The sequence below is a fragment of the Physeter macrocephalus genome, chromosome 2 (genome assembly GCF_002837175.3).
Source record: "Physeter macrocephalus isolate SW-GA chromosome 2, ASM283717v5, whole genome shotgun sequence".
In the NCBI taxonomy this organism is placed as follows: domain Eukaryota; kingdom Metazoa; phylum Chordata; class Mammalia; order Artiodactyla; family Physeteridae; genus Physeter; species Physeter macrocephalus.
In genome coordinates, this window is record NC_041215.1 from 72347331 (window position 1) to 72357674 (window position 10344).

The window sequence follows — 10344 nt, forward strand, 5'->3', positions numbered from 1 at the left end:
TGACTTCCAAGTATTTCTGTGGAGCTGTTTAGAACTTGGACTCAGCAGACGTGACTTTAAATCCCAAACTACTACCTTTCAACTAGAACATTGGATAAATATATTAAGTGCCTAGACCCCTATTTCTTCATCTGCCATAGGGCAATGATATCAGTACCTACTTCACAGGTTGACGTGGATATTAAGCGAGAAATTACATGTAAAACACTATATAAAGTGCCTGACCTATAGAAAGGCCCCACCAGAATAACTATAACAGTAATTGTAATTATTATTATCACTATTATTATTCTCAGCTGAATATCTTCTTCTTTGTGAATTGAACTTGCTTATATACTCACATGCATATAAATGGTTCCTGTTCACTTATTGAAATCAGAAACTCTTACCCACAGTCAGCAAACAGCCCATAGGCCAAATTCATCCCCAAATTCCTCTTTTTTTTCTTATAAACAAATTTGTATTGGAAAACAGCCACATTTTTTTTCATTTATATATTGATTATGGCTGCTTTTGAGCAACAATGGCAGGTTGAGTGGTTGAGACAGATGCCAGACACTACCCTCTCACAAAGCCGAAGATATTTACTTTTGGGCCCTATACAAAAAATGTTTGGCAATCACTCCTAACCTCTGTGCAGGAATATGTGAAACATCAAAATGGGCCCAACTTGGGTGGTAAGAAACACTTATGGCAATTCAAAATTAGAGCATCGATACATTTTGATAAACGTAATGGTTAAAAAGGTGAAAATGCCTCTGATTTGGGTTTATGAGGCAGTCAGACTTTGAAAACTTTGCTGCGATGACTTTGAAATAATACTGTGTTTGGCTGCTCCAACCAGACACAAATAGGCATGTTTTTGTTTTATATTATTGTTTCTTAATAAAATGTTTTTAAGCAAATTAGTCCTTTTCACCTTTACTAATTCTCTTCCTTATTTGAGATTGTCATTCTTTTTCTAATAGCTTAAGGTAAAGGCCAACTCCTCTATTTTTCATCTTTTTTTATTAATAACAAAGTATTGTGAGGGTACAATTTTGCCTCAATCCTGCTTTTTCTGTAACCCCTAGGTTCAGTTATAAAGTATTCTCCTTTTCATTGATTTTTAGTTTATAATTTTATTTTTCTGTTTCCCTTGATCCAAGAGATGGGTGTGCTGCTTAACTCCCCAATAACTATGATATTAAAGTTCTTTCTAGTTTTATTATATTATGAGAATATGATATATAAACATTTTAGTTTTTGGATTTAAGATATTCATTTTAGCTAAGTGCACGATTTTTTTTTAATTTCCAAAAGATTATTCTCGATTTGGTGAATTTAAGACCCCTCACATATATAGCCATAATTATGTAATCAGATATACCAATTGCACTATTTATAGCCTGTATGTCTTCACCTGTTTTTTGTTTTTGTTTTTTTTCCGGTATGCGGGCCTCTCACTGCTGCGGCCTCTCCCGTTGCGGAGCGCAGGCTCCGGACGCTCAGGCCCAGCGGCCATGGCTCACGGGCCCAGCCGCTCCGCGGCACGCGGGATCCTCCCGGACGGGGGCACAAACCCGCGTCCCCCGCATCGGCAGGCGGGCTCCCAACCACTGCGCCACCAGGGAAGCTCTACCTGTTTTTTGTGTACTATCTCAATCCAACTCCAAAATGGGTGTATTGAAATCTTCCACTTGCACTAAAAGAAAGAAAGAACAAAAACCACACAATATGACCTCATTCATGTATATGTAAAATTACCCTTAGATGTGTGTGAACTTTCTTATTCCCAGGTGTTACTGCCATCCTGACTGCCATCACCATCCATTCTTATTTCTACCAAATCAGGGTTTCTATCATCTCAGACCTTCCTATTTTTTAAAGTTGATATATCAGTGAGTACTTCTATAGATTGGCCCTGTAAATATTTGGCAAATTCCTTAGATCTAAGAATAGCTTCTTTAGCATGGTTGTTTTTCAGGATAGTAATAAAGAAACACCAAGAAACATCCCTTTGACTACACCTGCTTTGAGTCAGTGCCCAGTCTCATGCTAGCTGCCTAGTCTTTGAGTCTTGCACATGACATATAAGATTTTATTTCCAAGATGTGATTCCATGTTTAGGACACTAGGTGGGACTAAACCCTCAATGCTTCTCATAAGGAACACTGATCTGGGTTTTCTCCCAGATAAACTCTAGTTTAGATGGTTTCTTACTGAGCCACTTTCTTTATCCTCATCTACAGACCACAATCCAGAGAATCTGGTTTTTGTACAGTCTTTAATATTTCTTTAAAAAATTAGAAAAGAAAGAAATGCAAGGCATTTAAATGTGTTGACTACATTATAGCATCTGTTGTATATAAACCAAAAGATTAAAAAAAAAAAAAGACTGTGTGCCTACAGAGAAAACAATGTTAAAGGAAAGAAAAATTTCATTGTCACGGAAAGCACTAGCCCAAAAGCTGGTTTCTCAATGTTTCTCAGAAGATAGAATGGAAACCAGAACAACTGCTTTGTTCAGACTGGTTGTAAAACCAAGCAAAATAAATCTGACACTTCAAAATCTATCACACAAAATCAAACATGGAAGAAACAAAAACTTTAAAATTCAATTTAAGTAACTAGATATATGGAAAGTCCAAGTGTTTTGACAAATACAACAGGTTTTAGGTTGGTGAAATGAAGTTGGTTATTTTTTCTAAGCTGCTTCTTTAAGGTAGACTAATCCAATTGTTCTCTGAGGGAAGAAGTTAGGAGTTACAATTGCAATAGCTGTAAAAAATACTCTACTGGACCCTAATATTGTAATATAGTAACTCATATCTTTTGAAGTTTTGGTAGGTTTAGATATGTAGTTCAAAATAATTTTTAAAAGATGGTCAGTGGGCTATACTCTGACCAATAAAAATATTAGTGAGCAAAATTAGGAAGTGACACGCTCCACATACAATTAACTTAAGTGTCTAAGACTTAAGGACAAAGCCCTCATTCACCTAGAACATCCACTCCAGAAATATGGAGGGTGTATCCAATGAACTGAGATTAAAATTTTAGACATATTACTGCTCACTTACCTCTGTATATGGCAACCAGAAGAACTGTGTATTCATATCAGAAATCTTAGAATTATCTTTGTACAATATTAAATTTTACAAATTTATCTGCAATCCACTTATTCTTCCCATTATGGCTCCTTCCAGGAAACTTGACACTCACCTTTTGGTGGTCTCAGGAATCTTTTCAACATAATTATTTCTTAAGAAAAAAAGATTGCTTTGAGCATAAAATTCATATGTGGTTCTGCTATATTTATTAAATGGATCTTGAAGTATTTGATTCTTGGTTGAAGGTAGAAGATATCCACAGTAGTTTGAAGGGAGCTGTTATCTTCAGAAGTGTTTCTGTAAATCACTCTTCTCAATAATTTCTCCTTTTGTTGATTTACTTAAACTTTCAAGAAACTGTTCAGAAACTTTTACATAAGGAGCTAGGCTGGTCTTCTTATAATCTCTGATTCTATGCTGAATATCAGATTCAGCTTCCTTCTCTTTTTCCTATTCACTAGTGGAAATAGTATCCAATTCATGGCACATGGCGCTTATGGTTGGTACAGTAAATGGATCAAACTGATCTACTTTCTGTAAATCGATAAGCACACTGCAATCTGTTTTAGGTTGAACACTAAAAGGGCTCTTCAGTCAATGGTTGATTCCTTTGCTAATACTGATATCCAGCTGTGGAAAACAGTACTGGAGTGCGATCTCTCACTACAGCCAGGGTCCACATTTGTCATTTTCGATGTTATTCTGACACCTGCTGGCTACCTTCTTCAAATGCTCCCAACTCTGAAGCGAACTGTGATGATTTTGGAAGCTTTGTTGATGTTCATCATGAATTGTTTCAGAAACAAGGCCTACAATCTTATTCCAGCTTTATTTTCAAGAATATCTTGATCAAGTCATATTCGTCAATGTATTTTTTATTATGTTTATAGATTTTCTGACAAAAGGGTTAATTTTTTCACCTAGGTGAACTTTGTAACGTCTTGGCCACCCTTAACAAGCCTCAAATACTCAACTACCCCAGAAAGTACTTCAGAGGGCAATTTTCTGATTCATCCCAGACCCAGCAATGAATACCTCTCCTTCCAGAATATACCCAGAGACGATGCTTAAATCCCAAATCCTCCTTCAGGGCTCTGTCGATGGTCCATATGACCGATGTCATGAGAGTCCAGCACTTAGAACACTTGTCTACATCCTCTTTTCCAGATCACTCTGGTTGTTGAAGGATTGGTAGTGAAAGTAAATATCCTTCCAACGTAAATGAATATTCACGGTTTCGAAAGTAATTCAGTAATTCTTTATCACTCCACCATAGTTGAGCCAGCGACAGTACTGGGCATATGGAAAGAGCCTCTGGTAATAAAGCTTAAGCAGCTTGGGCAGCTGGGCGGCGTCCAGCGCCTCCACAGAGCGCGGAACTCGTCCCAGGCCGGATGGCCCAGAGAATTGGCGGGAACCTCAAACCGCAGCCTCGGCCACTGCGCAGGCGCGTCGTGGCCTCAGCGGCCATCTGCAGCCGCCCGCAGGAGTTGTAGCTCCCGCTTGGGAGATGGCCTGGCGCCCGGAGGCTCTGCAGCATCTCTGCCCATCCGCTCTGACAGTGGGTCCAACGCTCAGATGGAGAGAAGGAGGCCATGCCTATTCCAGAAAGAAGTTCTTCTGCGGGAAGGTGAGCCCTTGAGCATATTGAGAATTATCAGCCCGGTGAAGAGATACGTGAGGCAGGGTGAGGTGTGTGGGAAGGGACGGGATGTCCCAGGTACTCCCCAGGCACGCCCCTCCTCCCGAATCTCCACTGTTCACCAACCTGGAAGCTCTCAGGGTGATTTTTAGTACACTACAACTTGCCTGCTGCAAAACCCCCAAAACCCGTGTATGCCTGAGGTCGAGGAGGTTGAAATAGAGGGGGAAGGGTAAGCTTATTTGCTCTTTCTGCTCAGGTGGAACTGCTGCCAGGAGTCTGAGCTCCACAGAGTATGAATTAACTTGAGATGGAGTTCAGAATTTGCTTATTAGTCTCCAAAACGTCACGGCCAAAATGGTTTAGAAATTGGCCAAAATAAGACATGGTTTCTGTCTGAGTAAAGCTTCAGTTGATTCTTTCAGACCTGGTTATCTAAATTTCAAAACAGTGAGAAAAAGAAACCACTCAATTGGTACTTGACTCTGGTTCACTGACTATCTAAAATAATGCAAAAAGTTAGCATTACTCACATTTTGGGGAGAGGATCTGGCTTAAGAGTATTTTTCCCTATCCTAAGACCATAAATATATGCTCCTATATTTTCTTTAAGAATAGTTCTTTATTAGTCTGTTATGCATTTTTTTTTAAGTCTAGTGAAAAAAAGAACTTGCTGGGGGAGAAGGCCATGGAAGGGCTTGGGTACCATGGAAGATAGAATATATTTAAGTATCTATTCTGTATTTCAGGAAGATAGAGATATTGTTAAATTTTTTAAAAAAGAAAGGAGAGGCAGCAACCAGAAAAAAATTGAAGGATGTATGAATTTAAACCCATCAAAGGAAATCTGATCTGTCAAGTGCAGGGCAGGAAAGGAAAAATGGAAAAAATATAAATAAAAGAAATACAAAGAAAGTTGGACAAAATAAAGAAAGAAATACAAACAAATAAAGAAGGAAATACAAAGAAACTTGGACAAAACTTGTATTAATGAGCACTGGCTGTCATAATAAAATACCATAGACTGAGTGGCTTAAACAACAGGCTTTTATTTCTCACATTTCTGGAGGTTGGGAAGTCCACTATGAAGATTCAGTTCCCTGGTAAGGGCTCTCTTCCTGGGTTGCAGAAGGCTACCTTCTCACTGTTCTCACATGGTGGAGAGAGAGGAAGCAAGCTCTCTGATGTCTCTTCTTATAAGGGCCCTAATCATAAGGGTCACACCTTCATGACCTCATTGAAATCTGTCTCCACCTCCAGCTGCCATCACATTTGTGGTTAGGACTTCAACATGTGAATTTTGGAATGACACGGTTCAGTCCATACTGTTCCACTCCTGGCTCCTCTAAATTCGTGCCATTCTCACATGCAAAATATATTCACACCATTCCAGGGCTTCCCTGGTGGCACAGTGGTTGAGAGTTCGCCTGGCGTTGCAGGAGACGCGGGTTCGTGCCCCGGTCCAGGAAGATCCCAGATGCCGCGGAGCGGCTAGGCCCGTGAGCCATGGCCGCTGAGCCTGCGCTTCCGGAGTCTGTGCTCCACAACGGGAGAGGTCACAGCAATGAGAGGCCCGCGTACCGCAAAAAAAAATTATATATATATATTCACACCATTCCAGTAGCCCCAAGCCTTAAATCTTTTGAGAATTAATTCTAAATTCAAAGTCCAAAGTCTCATCTAAATAGAAAATCAGATATGAGTGTTGCTCGAGGTATGATTTATCTGAGGCAAAAATTCCTCTCTAGCTGTAAAGTTGTGAAACCAGACAAGCTCTGTGCTTCCAAAATACAATTGTGGGATGAGTATAGTATAGACACCCCCATTCCAAAAGGGAGAAGTAGGAAAGAAGGAAGCGGTGATGAATCACAAGCAGGTCAAAAACTAGCATAGTGAATTCCATCAGATTATAAGTCTCAGAATAATCCTCTTTTGTTTGATGCTTTTCCTTCTAGAACCATTGAGGCAATAGTTCTGCTCCTGCAGTTGTGCAGGGCAGGGGTCATGCCCTCAAAACTGTCAGGTGGAGGTCATTTCCCCAAGGCTCTTCCAGGTGAGAATCTAGCCTTGAAGGTTCTGGGTGACCCCAGCCCCATAGCTTCAGTCGGGAGCCATATGGCCTGTTGAAACTGAAGTGGTGGCCTTAATGATCTCTGAATTGTATGCAGGGCCATTCTTTCCTTTTTTTAAAATTGAGGGATAACTGATACACAAGATAATATTAGTTTCAGGTGTACAACATGATTTGATATTTGTATATATAGTGAAATGATCACCACAATAAGTCTAATTAAGATCCCTCAGCATCTGCAATTACAAAATTTTTTTTATTGTGATGAAAAATTTTAAGATCTACTCTCTTAGCAACTTTCAAGTATGCAATACAGTGTTGTTAACTATAGTTACCATGCTGTACATTACACCCTCATGACTTATTCATTTTATTTTAAAAATTTATTTATTTATTTATTTTTAGCTGCATTGGGTCCTCATTGCTGCACGCGGGCTTTCTCTAGTTGCGGCTAGCGCGGGCTACTCTTTGTTGCGGTGCGCTGGCCCCTCACCACGGTGGCCCCTCCCGCTGTGGAGCATGGGCTCCAGGCACACGGGCCTCAGTAGCTGTGGTCCATGGGCCCAGTAGCTGTGGCTCAGGGGCTCCAGAGCACAGGCTCAGCAGCCATGGTGCATGGGCCCAGCCGCTCTGCGGCACACGGGATCCCCCTGGACCAGGGTCTGAACTGCGCCGCCAGCATTGGCAGGCGGACTCTCAGCCACTGCGCCACCAGGAAAGCCCATACTGGAGGTTTGTACATTTTGATTCCATTCACCCATTCTGTCCACCATCACCCACCCCCACCCCCAGCCTCTGGCAACCACCAATCTGTTCTTCTCTGTATCTATAAGCTTGTTTTCTTTCACTGTCATTCTTTTCTTTTCTTGAAGAATAGTGCATGTTTGCAGCCGAAAATCTTTATTGTCCTGTCCTGTAGAATCTAAGAAGTCCAATAACCTTTCTTTATTTCATCCTGTCTTGATCCCCTTCAATTCAAACTGTCAGTGTTTCTGCTTATATAATCTCATAATCTCTTTACCAAGTGATGGTCCAGCCATATTCTTGGTGTTATCTTCTGAATACACTTTCTCATTTTTTGAAATATGGACAGGCTGAGAACTTTCCAAATCTTTAAAGTTTGTTTCCTTTTTGTTTAACAATTCCTTCTTCAATTCATCTCTTCCTGAATTTTACTATAAGGAGGCAAGAGGAAACAAGCTGCTCCTTCAATGTTTTGCTTAGCAATGTCCTCAGCTAAATATCCAGTTTCATCACTTGCAAGTTTTACCTTCTACAAAACACTAGCACACAAACACATTCAGCCAAGTTCTTCGCTGCTTTATAACAAGGATTACCTTTCCTCTGGTTTCTAATAACATGTTCCTCATTTCCATCTGAGACCTCAAAATGGCTTTTAACGTCCGTATTTTTGCCAGTATTCTGCTTATGATTATCTATGTATTCTCTAACAAGATGGAAGTTTTCTCTCCAGCTCTCTTCTTTTTTTTCTTCCTGAGTTCCTCAGAATCACTCTTAATGTCCATATTTCTAGCATATAGCTCAGAACTCATCAGGCAGGTCTTTACCCATTACCCAGTTCCAAAGCTGTTTCCACATTTATAGATATTTGTTGTAGCAGCACCTTACTTCTTGGTATCAAATTTATATTAGTCAGCTCAGGCTACTGTAACCATAGACTTAAACAGCAGGAATTTATTTCTCACAGTTCTGGACACTGGGAAGTCCAAGATCAAGGTGCTGGCCCATTCGGTTCTCCATTGAGGGCTCTTTTCTGGCTTGCAGATAACTGCCTTCTTGCTGGGGCCTCGTATGGCAGAGTGAGAGCAAACAAGCTCCCTGGTGTCTCTTCCTAGAAGAACACTAATTCCATCGTGAAGCCTTCCACGTTATATATGGTATATATGATACATATAATATATGTATATAAGTGTATGACATATTTATATAGTGTACAAATATGTGTTATATTTAATATATGTTTAAATCCAGCAATACTTACTAAATCAACTTAAAGTCAACAAAAGCTATAAAACAGGAGCTAACTTGGCAAGAATATGTAATTTTATTAAGAAGATATTTGTATTAAATTTATTAAACAAATTTGTATAAATAAAACTCAGGACTTGTTGGGACAAGATAAGTAGATTGGAGTGAACAGAGTTTAGAGCACATGACTGTGTAGACAAATGGATGCAAAACTATACAGATATACTGGAGCCAAACTGTAAATATTATTACTTTAAATTTTAGCCTACTATTGTTGGGGTGTATGGAAGGCTTTCACAAAAGTTAAATGGCATGACCAGAATTATATTTTAAAAATATAATTATGGCAATGGAATCAAAGCTGAATTGAAACAGAGAGCAAGAGGACACTAGAGAAAATGTAATCAGCCAGGAGGTTTCCTCAGCTAAAGAAAAGAAGGTCCCATACCAATGGTAAACTAATTTCCTTTCAGTCAGTTAAAGTTACTCCTGTGTTCAGGAATCTATCATGGCTCATTTTCCACTGGTGAAAGCCTCAAATCTACCTGGCATTAATGACACCAACATTTTAACCTCACTCTTTGAATATAATCATTTCCTAAACTGTTTGTTTAAAAGTGCTCCTGAAACTTGTAGTAAAGTGATTTAAAGAAGACATGAAATCTAGCATGGCTCCTGTCACTCTGCTTGTGTGACCTCATATAAGTATTTTAATCCCTCAGTGGGACTTTTTTCCTTACCTATAAGTTCCATGAGGGCCTGGACCATGTCTATCTTGTCTATTATTATGTTTCAGCCCAGAGTGTAAAACATAATAAGTGCTTAATAAACACCCATTTATTAAGTGGTGTGACAATAATTTTTGCCTTATGTACCAGATAGGGGTCCTGTGAGAATCAACCCAAAGAATGCAGGGGATAAGCATTTTACAGTTTAGCCATGTTAAAAATCTTTGTTCGATTATGACTTGGTTATAAACAAACAAATAAATAAATTGTGTGTGTGTGTGTGTGTGTGTGTCTGTCTGTCTGTCTGTCTGTCTGGTCTACTTACAGAAATAATGCATGTTTACTGTAGAAAATTTTTAAATTTAGTAAATCACACACAAAAATAACAACAGATATTATTATGCTATGCAGAGATAATCAGCAAGATGAGCTTACACTTAGGCTTTTTCTATTGAAATATACATCTTTAAAAAAGACCATATGTCATAGGATATTTTATACTCTATTCTTCTCTTAGTAATTGTTGGAGGAAGTTATTGAGAGGACATGAATGCCTCTTGACCCACAAGCTCCTTACCATCTCCCCCCACCCCCTGCCTTGGAATAAATGTTCCATCTTCTGTTCTCATACTAGAAGCCAGATCAAGGATGCAGCTTTGACAGAGTAATGTGTTATTGAGGCCATCTAGACTGTATATGTGACTGAGCCTTGTTAAGGCCTCTATTTAAATTCTTAAGATTCTGGCAAGTGGGGGCAGAAATCTACTTGCCTTGTGGTTGCCCAAGACAAGCCTCATGTGTAAGCTCCCTTGCTTATTAAAA

General features: G+C 39.4%; 1 pseudogene; it reads right to left on the minus strand.

The window, feature by feature from the left end:
- Positions 1-3377: 3377 nt before the first annotated feature.
- LOC102984582 (DNA primase small subunit-like) lies at positions 3378-4642 on the minus strand (annotated as a pseudogene).
- Positions 4643-10344: the final 5702 nt, after the last annotated feature.